This window comes from Nicotiana attenuata, chromosome 3 (assembly GCF_001879085.1).
Source record: "Nicotiana attenuata strain UT chromosome 3, NIATTr2, whole genome shotgun sequence".
Lineage (NCBI taxonomy): Eukaryota > Viridiplantae > Streptophyta > Magnoliopsida > Solanales > Solanaceae > Nicotiana > Nicotiana attenuata.
The window spans coordinates 17,869,803-17,882,076 of NC_031991.1; the positions used below are offsets into that span (position 1 = coordinate 17,869,803).

Below are 12,274 nucleotides of genomic sequence, written 5' to 3' on the forward strand. Positions count from 1 at the left end.
AGAGTTGCAGTAGCATCGTTAGGTGATTTGGGATGTGTGTGCAAAATTTCAGGTCATTCAGAGGTGATTTGGTTAGGTTTTTGATCGAATGCGTGTTTCGGAAGTTTTTGAAGAACTTAGGCTTGAATTCGATTAGAATTGATGGTTTTTGTGTTGTTTGAGGTGTTTTGAAGATTGGAGCAAGTTTGAATGATGTTTTAGGATGTGTTGGTGCTTTTGGTTGAGTTCCCGAGGGCCTCGGGGTGATTTCGGATGGCTAACGAGAAGTTTTGAACTTGGAAAATTTGCAGAAAATGCAGCAGCAGGTGCAGTCCTATTTTGGCCTTCGCGTTCGCGTGCCTGGGGCCGCGTTCGCGAAGAAGGAAGTTGGGGTCCCTGAAAATTGTTCTTCGCGTTCGCGTTGGGTCTCGCGTTCGCGGAAGGTCGTTTGGTTGTTCTTCGCGTTCGCGATTCAGTGACCGCATTCACGTAGGTTCAGGGACCTAGGGCATCGCGTTCGCGAAGGGTAATTTTGGTCAGAGGAATATTTGTTCATCGCGAACGCGAGGGGGCCATCGCGTTCGCATAGAAGAAAATCAGAAATGGGCAGAATAGTTTTTAAAACACTTCCTCCGCGAGCTAAGTCATATTTTCCTACATTGTTGGGCATTTTGAGAGCTATTTGGGAGAAATTGAAGAGGGTTTCGAAGAGGATTGATTGGAGGTAAGTTCTATGAACTAAAAATGTGATTATTATGTGAAATTTACCCTGAAATTCATGGAAACTTGGCTAAAATTGGAAGAACTAGGGCTTGGGATTTTGAGATTTTTAAATTGGGATTTGAAGGGTCATTTGAGCTCGGATGTGAGAGTTCTTGGTATGTATAGACTCGTGGCAAGATAAGGAACCCGTTGATGTGAAAATTTTTGAGTTTCGAGAAGTGGGCTCGGTGCTCGTGTTTTGCAAATTTCGGGATTTTTGATGTTTTTTGATTATTTTCGATTAGGTTTTGTTCCCTTAGCCTATTGTGACATATTCGTTGTGGTTTTGATCAGATTTGACGTGTGAGGAGACTGATTTGAGAGGCAAGGGCATAGCGAGCTAGAGTTTTGGCCGGCTTGAGGTGAGTAGTGATTGTAAATGATGTCCTGAGGGTTTGAAACCCCGGATTTGCACAACGTAGTACTATATTGAGGTGAAACACGCGCTTAATGACGAGCGCGGAGTTGTTTAGTATTGGGGATTGTGACTTGGCCCGTCCCGATTGATGTTTTTACCGCGTATTTGACTGAGACTTGTTCGTTAGCATCATGATTTGGGCTTATCGCCATATTTGGGCTTCATGCCGACTACTTGAATCCTTCATGGACTTTTATCACTGTTTCCTCACTATTTTGACATATTACTTGAACTCAGTCCTATTTATTAATACTGTTTTACAAACTCAGCCATTTTTACTTGAATTTTTAGACTTAAATGATATTTCCAATGTTGTTTGGACTGCGCACTACTGTTTTACTGATGCTTGAGGGGCTTGTGATGATTTCTGGACTAAGTGAGGCCGAGAGCCATATGTGGGGATATGCTGAGTGATATGAGATACTTTACACGCCACGAGGTGGCTTGAGTGATGGGAGGCCGAGTGATGTAAGGCCGAGTGCCGAGTGATGATGCAACGAGGTGGCTTGATGTAGCGCTTAGGCCGTAAGGGGCCCCCCCGGAGTCTGCACACCCACAGTGAGTGCAGGTACCCATATGATCTGAGAGTGAGCCCGAGGGGCTGATACTATGGTGAGTGACTGATACTGAGCCCGAGGGGCTGATACTGTTCTGAGCGACTGATATTGAGCCCGAGGGGCTGATACTGTTCTGAGCGACTGATACTGAGCCCGAGGGACAGATTTCTACTTGCTATTTATCTATTGTTTTACCTCAATTACCTGTTTTTAAAAGTTATTTCATTTGATTCTTCACGGTTTTACTGCTTTAAGTGATTTACTGCCTGATATAGAATTGCTTTGTGCCTTGATGTGTTTTCATGCTTTCGGTCATTATTTATAATTATTACTCACTGGGTCGGAGTACTCACATTACTCCCTGCACCGTGTGTGCAAAGGCATAGCAGAGTCCGTTCCTGGGCGCAGATCCTTCCAGACCAGGCAGTGATTTGGAGATTACAAGGTAGTGGTTGACGCCCGCAGCCCCGTGTCTCCCCTTTCCTCTATCATTTATGTTTTCTTCAGACTATTGTATCGGACTTCATACCTTGTAGACTTATAGCAGATCCTGTAGTAGCTCATGACTTGTGACACCCCGGTTTGGGCTGTGTCGGGATGGTTTTCCCTTGTTATTATCGTTGTTTCCGCAATTATGGCTATCTTAAAACCTGTTTTAGATTTGCTTATGTTATGTAATTCTTTAAAAGAGGTGTTTCGTTTGTTCTGGCTGGCCTTGTCTTCACGAGGGGCGCCATCACGACCGGGTTCGGGAATTGGGTCGTGACAATTATAACATTTGAAAATACAAAAATTAGTTTCACTTTTAGTATTTAGTTTTATATTAGTTTATTTTAATTAAGAGTGTTTTTTACATTTTATAGATACATTATATTATTTCGTCTTCTTAGCCTAAATTTAAACACAAAAGACATGGTCCAACTCAATTTCCTAAATTCAAGCCCATTACCCCACCCTAATTCTCTCTCCTTAAAAAGCTACTTGACAAAAACCTAAAGGCAGGTGATAAAAACCCTAAAAATTCCTAGGACAAAAAAATGGCAACTATCCTTTCTCCTCCAAAAATGAAACCAGCGGCAGACTTTGAGAATTGTTAAACAAAGAGAAAAAAAGCAAATCTTAAAAATTTCTAAGCTAAGAATCGGTGGCAGCAAGCAAAAAAATAGGATCCTAGTTACTAAAGAACGAACAGAGCTACCTCCCTTTTCCATCTTCGCCCCCCGCTGGCGAGCTTAACCGGCAAAATCCCAACGACTCTTTTCTCGGCGAAAGCTAACGTATATGCTCACAAGGAGGCAAAAAATAGAGTTGAGGCTTTCCGGTACAAGTTGCTGTATCGGGTTTCGGTCGTGGCCTGTTATTTTTCTGCTCTTAGGTATGTACACATCCAGCTGAAAATTACTTTTCAAATATAATCTGAGAAATTTTGTATTGTGTTCCATATTTGTGTTTGTTCACTTAGACTCGGCATGTTCTGGTTGTGTAAATTGTTTGGATTCCTTGTTGTTTTGTTATATTGATTATTTTTAAAAAAAAGAAGTGGTCGAATGTTCATTGATATCTGCTCGCACAATTATTTCATGATTGGAGATTATACCATGTTTAAGTAATAGTCTATGTTCTGAGTCGATTTTAAGTGTAGTATTCTTTCGAATTCAACTGCTATTTGGGAATATCTATTTTTGAAAGAGTCCAGCTCTTTGTTCACTTGAATGAGGGTAGTAATTATGATGTTTAACTCTGCCATTTTATTTTGTATGAAGGCAGGATGTTGGAAATTGTGGAGTTATAACGACCCGAGCGGCCGTTTTGAGAATTTGCACTTCGCTCGCCAATTCTCGGGCAAGGCTAGCCCCGTGTGATGCTTTATGACTTATGTAAATCGTTGATTTTGATTTCAGGATAATCGGAACAGATTTGGAAGAACAATTCTCAGTTGAAGCTTTAAATTTGAAAGGTTTGACCAAGTTTTGACTTTTTTGTATATGATCTCGGATTTGGATTTTTATGATTTGGTTAGCTCCGTTAGGTGATTTGGGACTTAGGGGCGTGATCGGAATGTGTTTTGGAGGTCCGGAGTAGATTTAGGCTTGAATTGGCGAAATTGGAATTTTGGCATTTTTCGGTTGATAGGTGACATTTTGTTATAGGGGTCGGAATGGAATTTCAGAAGTTGGAGTAGGTCCGTTGTGTCATTTGTGACGTGTGTGCAAAATTTTAGGTCATTCGAACGAGATTTGAAAGACTTTTTGATCAAAAGCAGAATTCGGAAGTTTTAGAGATCTTTGGCTTGAATCCGTGATTGATTCGATGTTTCAATGTTGGTTTAGGTGTTTCGAAGGTTGGTACAAGTTTGAATAGTGGTATAAGACTTCTTCGTATTTTTGGTTGAGGTCCCGAGGGCCTCGGGATGATTTCGGATAGTTTTCGGAGAGTTTGAACTTGGGAAATTGCAGCTGGTATTGCTGCTTCTGTCATATCCGCACCTGCGGATTGGGGACCGCAGGTGCGAGCTCCGCAGGAGCGGAAGAGAGGCGCAGGTGCGTGTAGGACCGCAGGTGCGACTTTGGAAACCGCATCTGCGATGCCGCAAAAGTGGTGAAGCGGCCGCAGATGGGGGACCTGGTGAGGCAAGTGAAATCCGCAGAAGCGGACATCTTTTCGCAAAAACGGAAGCGGAGATGCGCTTATGGGATCGCAGGGAATCCCTGGGTAGAAACTATAAAAGCATTCTTTCGCGAATTTTGGTCATTCTTCCCCCATTTTTTGTCGATTTTGGAGCTCCAAGCTGTGATTTCAGGAGGGAACACAAGTGGTTTCAGAGAGGTAAGCTACCTGGGCTTGTATCTCGTGTTTATGGTGATTATTCCATTGTTTAATCAGGGAAGTTTTGGGAAAAATTGGAGAAAGAATTGGGAATTTAGGGCTTGGAACTTGAGACTTTGATTAGGGATTTGATGGGCCGTTTGGGGTTCGATTTTGATGTTCTTGATATGTATAGACTCGTGGGAGGATAAGGATTCTATTGATGTTATTTTTATTGGATTCCGAGACGTGGGCCGGGGGGCCTTGTTTGGCCAATTTCGGGATTTGAGTTTAATTTGATAATTTTCGCTTTGGCTTTGTCTCTTTGGCATGTACTGATGTTATGATTCTGATTTTGGATAGATTCGAGGTGAATTGAGGCCGAGTCGAGCGGCATGGGCAGCATGGTGTTGGTGTTCGTCCGGATCGAGGTAATTAATGATTGTAAATGTTGTACTGAGGGTATGAAACCCCGGATTTCACATCGTTGTTCTACTTTGAGGTGACACGCACGCTAGATGATGAGCGTGGAGTCGTGCACCGTTGGGGATTGTGACTTGGTCCATCCCGTGCGGCGGTTAAGTCGTGTATTTGATTGAAAGTTGTTTGATATCATTGTGTTATGCAAAATATTACTAGGTTTTGGGCTGAATGCCATATATGGGCCTTGTGCCAACCGTTTAGACCCTTAGGGGCTTTTTGCTACTATTTCCTCGCACTGTTTGATTTGAAAGCATATCCTCAGTCATGATTTTTACCTATTTACTTTTGATTCAGTTTTAATACTCTGTTTTAAATATATGAAAGTTGTTTGCGCTGAGCACCCTGTTCTACTGATAGCCCGAGTGGTTTGTGAGGTTGATGACTGAGAGAGGCCGAGGGCCTGGTGGTGAGGATTATATATATATATATATATATATATATATATATATATATATATATATATATATATATATATATATATATATATATATATATGGATCGGGCTGCACGCCGCAGCAATATTATATATATTTATGGATCAGGCTGCACACCGCAGCGATATTGATATGTATATGGATCGGGCTGCAAGCCGCAACAATATAGCGCTTGGCCTGTAGGAGCCCCTCCGGAGTCTGCACTCCCCCACTGAGCGCAGTCGACTATATATGGATCTGGCCACACGCCGCAGGGATATATGGATCGGGCTGCATGTGGCAGCGGTTATTATAAGGTACCTATTGAGCGTGAGTGTTGAGTGTGAGCGCTGATTCATGAGAGTTTAGTCTCAACAGACTGAGAGGCTTACCCGAGGGGCTATATATATGAGTGATGCTTTGCCCGAGGGGCTTGTTTTTATGAAATTACTGATTTCACTTCTCCTTAAAGTGAGTCTATATTGAATATGTTGAATTAAATTACCGATTTCACTCATCTTTATACTAAGCCTCTATAGAAAATGTTAAACAAATGTTTTGAACAATTTTCATTGATATCGGAGTTTTAACGAGATGATATGATTTGTATCCTATTTTGGAAACATACTGTACCCACTGTGGTGCTATGACGTGGTTTGTGTGATTTATTATTGCTCATTCATTATTTACTTTTATTACTTACTGGGTTGGCGTGCTCATATTACTCCCTGCACCTTGTGTGCAGATCCAGAAATTTCTAAGCTCGGTGGCAAGTTCATTGGAGATAGTAAGGTAGCTGCACGGCGTTCGCAGTCTTGCCTTCCCCTCCCTATCCTTATTATTTTATATTTCAGTCTTATATTGTATTAAGCAGATAGTGTTGAATTCTGTTTAGTGGCTCATGACTAGTGACACCAAATTCCGGCTGGGTTGATGTATTTACATACTTGATTCCACGTATTTTTGTTGATACATATTAATATGAAAGATTTGAGGTTTAATCTGTTTTAGAAAAATACAATGTCTACAAAAGATCTTCTGTATTATTCGTGTTGTTTCAGCTAGCCTAGTTCTGTGATAGGCGCCATCACCACCAGGGGATTTGGGGTCGTGACAAGTTGGTATCAGAGCCTAGATTACATAGGTCTCTTGAGTCATGAGCATGTTTAGTAGAGTCTTGCGGATCAGTACGGAGACATCTATACTTATCTTCATGAGGCTGCAGAACCCTTAGGAAAACTTCACATTCTTGAATTTTTATCGTGCGTCATTGATTCAGCTTGAAATGTAACTCCTAAAATTCCTTCCACGCGTCTGTATGCGCGCATGAATGCTCGGTATCAGCTGTGCATTGACAGCTTGTGATTCCCTGGTCGAGGGGCGAGATGTAAATTCTGTGTGTTGATGTTTGGCCAGTCTGGAGGACTTGAGGCCGGGCTTTGCTTGTAGCTTGAGCACTGAGGTGTTGATTGTGTGAGCACGTGCTTTTGGACTTATATATCCTATAGTGTCCCTATTAGTGGAAGTGATGGCTGGATGGCTATGTGATGAGCATGATGTGACTGCGTGATGTGTTCATATGATTTAGATGTAATAAGAAGAGTCTACTTGAGGGTAGGAAGAATGATTTGGTGCTTGATTTTCATCTTGGTTTGATATGTAGCCCTGAGTTATGGGTGTGTTGAAGGATCTTTTCGTGTTATCTAGTTGTGGAATGAAGTAAACTCCACGTCGTGGGGTAAGTTCAGATTTAGGAAGGGTAAGTGATCGAGTAATAGTATGATTATGGGAGAGTATGCAGAGATGTTAGTTTGAGGCAAAGCAGGTGGGTTATCTCATGCGGAGTGTTCTGAAGTTTGTGTGATCCTTTTTGTTGTTTGTTGGAAGACCTCTTGTATCATTGAAATATATGTGTTGCAATTTGAATTCGGATCACTTAAAAGAGTGGACTTAACTGTTACGAGGGTGAATGCGATATTTGCAGAAGATTTGAAGTACTAGATGGTTTGTGTTACACGAGCTTATGAAGGATTTAGTTTAATCTCACCACGGTATTATGGCAGTAATAGAGTATATGCATTATGAGTTATTATGTGTTTTGATCTATGGCTTTGAGCCAAGTGGGAGAGTCTGCTATTGATTAGTTGATTGCACGGTTATGTGCTATGTTGGTTCCAGTTTGAGGCATACTGCTGAATTAGTTATGGCTTATGGAGGTTGAGACCGAGGATAGCTCGAGTAAAGGAAATTTCAATAAATGTTATGTTATGCTTTATGGGTGATTGAGAATCACAAAATGACTTGAGTTGTTATTGGTAAAGGATGTACGGTGCACAGAACAGGAAGTTACTTGGTTGCATTAAGGTGAGGTTATATTCTACGGTGTCGGAGTGCTATTGGAGCACAGGTCGTCCAGTCCATTTGATCGGTCTAATTGCAATTTGAGTAGAGTAGATGACTCTCGAGAATTGTTCTAATGGGTTCAAGATGTTACATATAATAATTAAAGATTTTCAGGTTGTATATTTGGCTAGAAACTGAGGTTTGCATTGGAGGGTGTCAAGACTCGTGGTATTTCTATATCATTATGGATTCTACATATCAGTATTTGGAAGGTGAAGGTAATGGCTCTAGATTCGTAGGAAGTCTCTTAAGGGAAAGTATTTCGAATGTGGTGCTTTTGGGGATATTTGAGAGAGTAGTCAGCGGCTTATGAACCGTAGGATGGTGTGGCTTTATGCTTGGGTCTCGTATGGTGAGTCTGGGTCGAGGATTGTGGTGTTATATCGAGAAGAAGTATCAAGTTGAAGGTAAATCAGAAGGAACTTGGATAGATGGGATAGCTTGGTAGTAGGCCAGGTCGGCATGCTAAGGATATAATTAGTTCTTTGGGTGCTTACGAGGTAATGAGTTTCTACAGGTGTTTCGCAGCAATGCTCTTGGGTTTTAGTGGCCTGCATAGCTTGGTTGAGTTAGAAGGATTCAGTCCTGACAGTTTAGTTTTGTGCAAATGGAATTCGAAGAGTTCTTGATGGTTTCTACCACGGTTAGAGATGTATATTTTCTACGAGCGTGAGGAGCATGGGATGTATAGTGATTTTCTTCTAGATGGTATCATTAGAAAGTTCTTGGCTAGTTGAGTACGTAGTTGCTTGTGGCTTGGAATTGATATGAAGTTCTCATGTTTATCCTAGGATGGTACGGTATATGCGGTATGTTGTGTAGGATTGACATTTATATGTGTAAGGTCACAGTTCAGTTTTGAAAGGAAGGTCACAAATTCTTAGTTAGCATGGACAGTTTCAGATGACTAGATAAATAAGATCACTGATTGGCGTGGCTTGATGAGGGTGTACATTTTAGAAAGGGCGATGTGTTTGAGTTGAGGATACTTTATTATTATTGCGGCACTCTCTTATCGGATTGACTACTGATATTCGAGTTTGCTTGGTGGCACAGAAGAATTATAGGAGTATCTCTCATGGAATGATTGGGTATTAGAGATGTGTTGTATATTCGGACGGTGGAGTTGGGATCGGATATGGTGATTTGTGTGCTTTATGGATTGGGAGGCTGAGAGTTTTCGTGAGTAGATGGTTTTGTGACTGTGGACTGTGAGAAAATAGCTAAGGTTAGTCAGAGGGTAGTATGTGCTATGATTCAGTCACTGTGAACCTTCAAAGAGTTATTTATTTGTTGTGGGTGACCAGAGTATATTTGGGGTTCGTTGGTGGGCCCAACATGGATGTGTGCTCTGCACCGGGTCGGATTTGTTGACTCCGAACTGCTATTGTTGTGAGATGTGACGTTCGATTGTTGTTGAGCTTGTTCGTGTTCTGGAGTGATCTATGATGTTACTCTTCTGTGTTAAGAGGAGTGGTGATTCATTGGTCATATGCACATATGGTGCGATTCCATTTGGGCTTTAGAGCAGAATGTGAGTGAGATAGGTATTTGGGTGTTGCGTGAGTGATTGCGTATTGGTTATGTTCTTTCGGGTTGTGTGGTGTTATGTCATTCGCTTCTCCGTGGTTATGGTAATGCACTCTGGGTCCTTGATGTTGGATTCTGAATGGTTATGGATTTTGAGCAGGGTGGCTCGAGGTATATGATGTAGACCAGCATTTGAAAGGGTTACCGCATTATAGCGGAGTTATGTGGAGGTACGATCATTCGGGTTAGATTCGTGTGTTCTGGTGCTACAGTGTGTGATGTTCTTAGCATCATGTTGTGATGGTACCGGTGAGCTTGCGGTACAGTTCTCTCATGTGATTCATTTTCCATGATTTGAGTACATTTGGACTGTTGCTTATTGGTGCACGGGTTGTGGCTTGAGATTGTATCGATGTGTCATGTCACTAGAGTGGCCATATTGAATGAGATGAGGTCGTTGGGATCTAGAATGAGTACTATCGGATTCAATTTCAGCGTGTTGGAAGGATAGTATCGATATTCAGCTCAGAAATTTGCTATGGTCCTTGCCAAAGGAGAAGTGGCTTCACGAATGGTTGATCTGAGGAATGATTATGACTTTCTACGTATTTCATTTATCATTGGCAGTATACGGAAGTGTTGGAATGAGGCTTTATTTGATAAGAGGTTTATTATCGATATTCGGTTGTTCTAAGCAACTGATGTGATCAGAAGTTATCGCTACTAGAGTTTGAGCTATGTGGTATATCATGTAATTGCATCTAAGGCTGGAGGTACGGTTTGTTACAGCTGGTTCGGGCTTATTCAGAGTATAGATGTGAGATTCTGATCTTGTCGATGATTTCAGAAGTGGAAATATGGTTTTAAGGTTTATGGGCTAGGTTGGATTGCGAAATTTCAGTTACATTATGTTATCTGACCTATATGAGATTGGGTGACGTGGGATCACCCCCGGGTATGTGCATGGTAAGGTCACACAGCAATTTGATGGGTTTCGGAACAACTCTGGGCACATTGGAGGACGAACGTATGTTTAAGTGGGGGAGGATGTAACGACCCGACCGGTTGTTTTTAGCATTTGCACTTCGCTCGCCAGTTCTCGAGTGAGGCTAGCCCCGTATGATGCTATATAACTTATGTAAATCGTTGGTTTTGGTATCCAGGATAATCAGAATAGATTTGGAAGAACAATTCTCAGTTGAAGCTTTAAATTTGAAAGGTTTGACCATGTTTTGACTTTTTTTGTATATGATCTCGGATTTGAATTTTAATGATTTGGTTAGCTCCTCTAGGTGATTGGGGACTTAGGGGCGTGATCAGGATGTGTTTTGGAGGTCCGGAGTAGATTTAGGCTTGAATTGGAAATATTGGATTTTGGCGATGTACGGTTGATAGCTGAGATTTTGTTATAGAGGTCGGAATGGAATTTCGGAAGTTGGAGTAGGTCCGTTGTATCATTTGTGACGTGTGTGCAAAATTTTAGGTCATTCGGACGATGTTTGATAGACTTTTTGATCAAAAGCGAAATTCGGAACTTTTAGAGTTCTTAGGCTTGAATCCGTGGTTGATTCGATGTTTCGATGTTGTTTTAGGTGTTCCGAAGGTTGGTACAAGTTTGAATATTGGTATAAGACTTGTTCGTATTTTTGGTTGAGGTCTCGGGGGCGCGGGATTATTTCGGATAGTTTTCGAAGAGTTTGAACTTCGGAAATTGCAGCTGGTATTGCTGCTTCTGTCATATCCGCACCTACGGATTGGGGACCGCAGGTTCGAGCTCCGCTGGAGCGGAAGAGAGGCGCAAGTGCATGTAGGATCGCAGGTGCGGCTTGGAAAACATTATCTGCGATGCCGTAGAAGCGGTGAAGCGGCCGCAGATGCGAGACCTGGTGAGGCAAGTGAAATCCGTAGAAGTGAAAGCGCATATGCGCTTATGGGATCGCAGGTGCGGAATCCCTGGGCAGAAACTATATAAGAATTCCTTCGCGAATTTTTGTCATTCTTCCCCCATTTTTGGTCGATTTTGGAGATCCAATCAGAGAGCTAAGCTACCTGGGCTTGTATCTCGTGTTTATGGTGATTATTCCATTGTTTATCAGGGAATTTGTGGGAAAAATTGGAGAATGAATTGGGAATTTAGGCTTGGAACTTGAGACTTTGATTAGGGATTTGAGGGGCCATTTGGGGTCCGATTTTGATGTTTTTGATATGTATAGACTCATGGGAGGATAAGGATCTCGTTGATGTGATTTTTATTGGATTCTGAGACGTGGGCCCAGGGGCCGGCTTTGGCCAGTTTCGGGATTTTGAGTTTAATTTGATAATTTTCGCATGGGCTTTGTCTCTTTGGCATGTATTGATGTTATGATTCTGATTTTTGATAGATTCGAGGTGATTTGAGACCGAATCGAGCGGCAAGGGCATCGCTGTGTTGGTGTTCATCGGGATCGAAGTAAGTAATGATTGTAAATGTTGTCCTGAGGGTATGAAACCCCGGATTTCACATCGTTGTGCTACTTTGAGGTGACACACACGCTAGATGACGAGTGTGGGGTCGTGCACTGTTGGGGATTGTGACTTGGTCCGTCCCGTGCGGCTGTTAAGTTTCGTATTTGATTGAAAATTGTTTGATATCATTGTGTTCTGGAAAATATTACTATGTTTTGGGCTGAATGCCATATCTAGGCCGTGTGCCAATAGTTTGGACCCTTAGGGGCTTTTTTCTACTGTTTCCTCGCACTATTTGATTTGAAAGAATATCCTCAGTCATGATTTTTACCTGTTTACTTTTGATTCAGTTTTAATACTCCGTTTTAAATATATGAAAGTTGTTTGGGCTGAGCACCCTGTTCTATTGATAGCCCGAGTGGCTTGTGAGGTTGATGATTGAGAGAGGTCGAGGGCCTGGTGTTGAGGATTATATATAT

The 12,274-nt window shown here is 41.9% G+C and overlaps 1 long non-coding RNA gene across 2 annotated transcripts in view; it reads left to right on the forward strand.

Annotated features, from left to right (window-relative positions):
* Positions 2,720 to 12,274, forward strand: part of LOC109224529 — a 10,212-nt gene continuing 657 nt past the window's right edge. Inside the window, exons 1-4 of one of the 2 annotated variants that reach the window (XR_002067705.1) lie at positions 2,720 to 3,091; positions 3,618 to 3,673; positions 4,885 to 4,952; positions 6,163 to 6,399. This is a non-coding gene — a long non-coding RNA (uncharacterized LOC109224529). Of the gene's footprint in view, positions 3,092 to 3,617; positions 3,674 to 4,884; positions 4,953 to 6,162; positions 6,400 to 12,274 lie in introns of those variants that run through there. The other variant, XR_002067706.1, reaches the window with a different exon arrangement.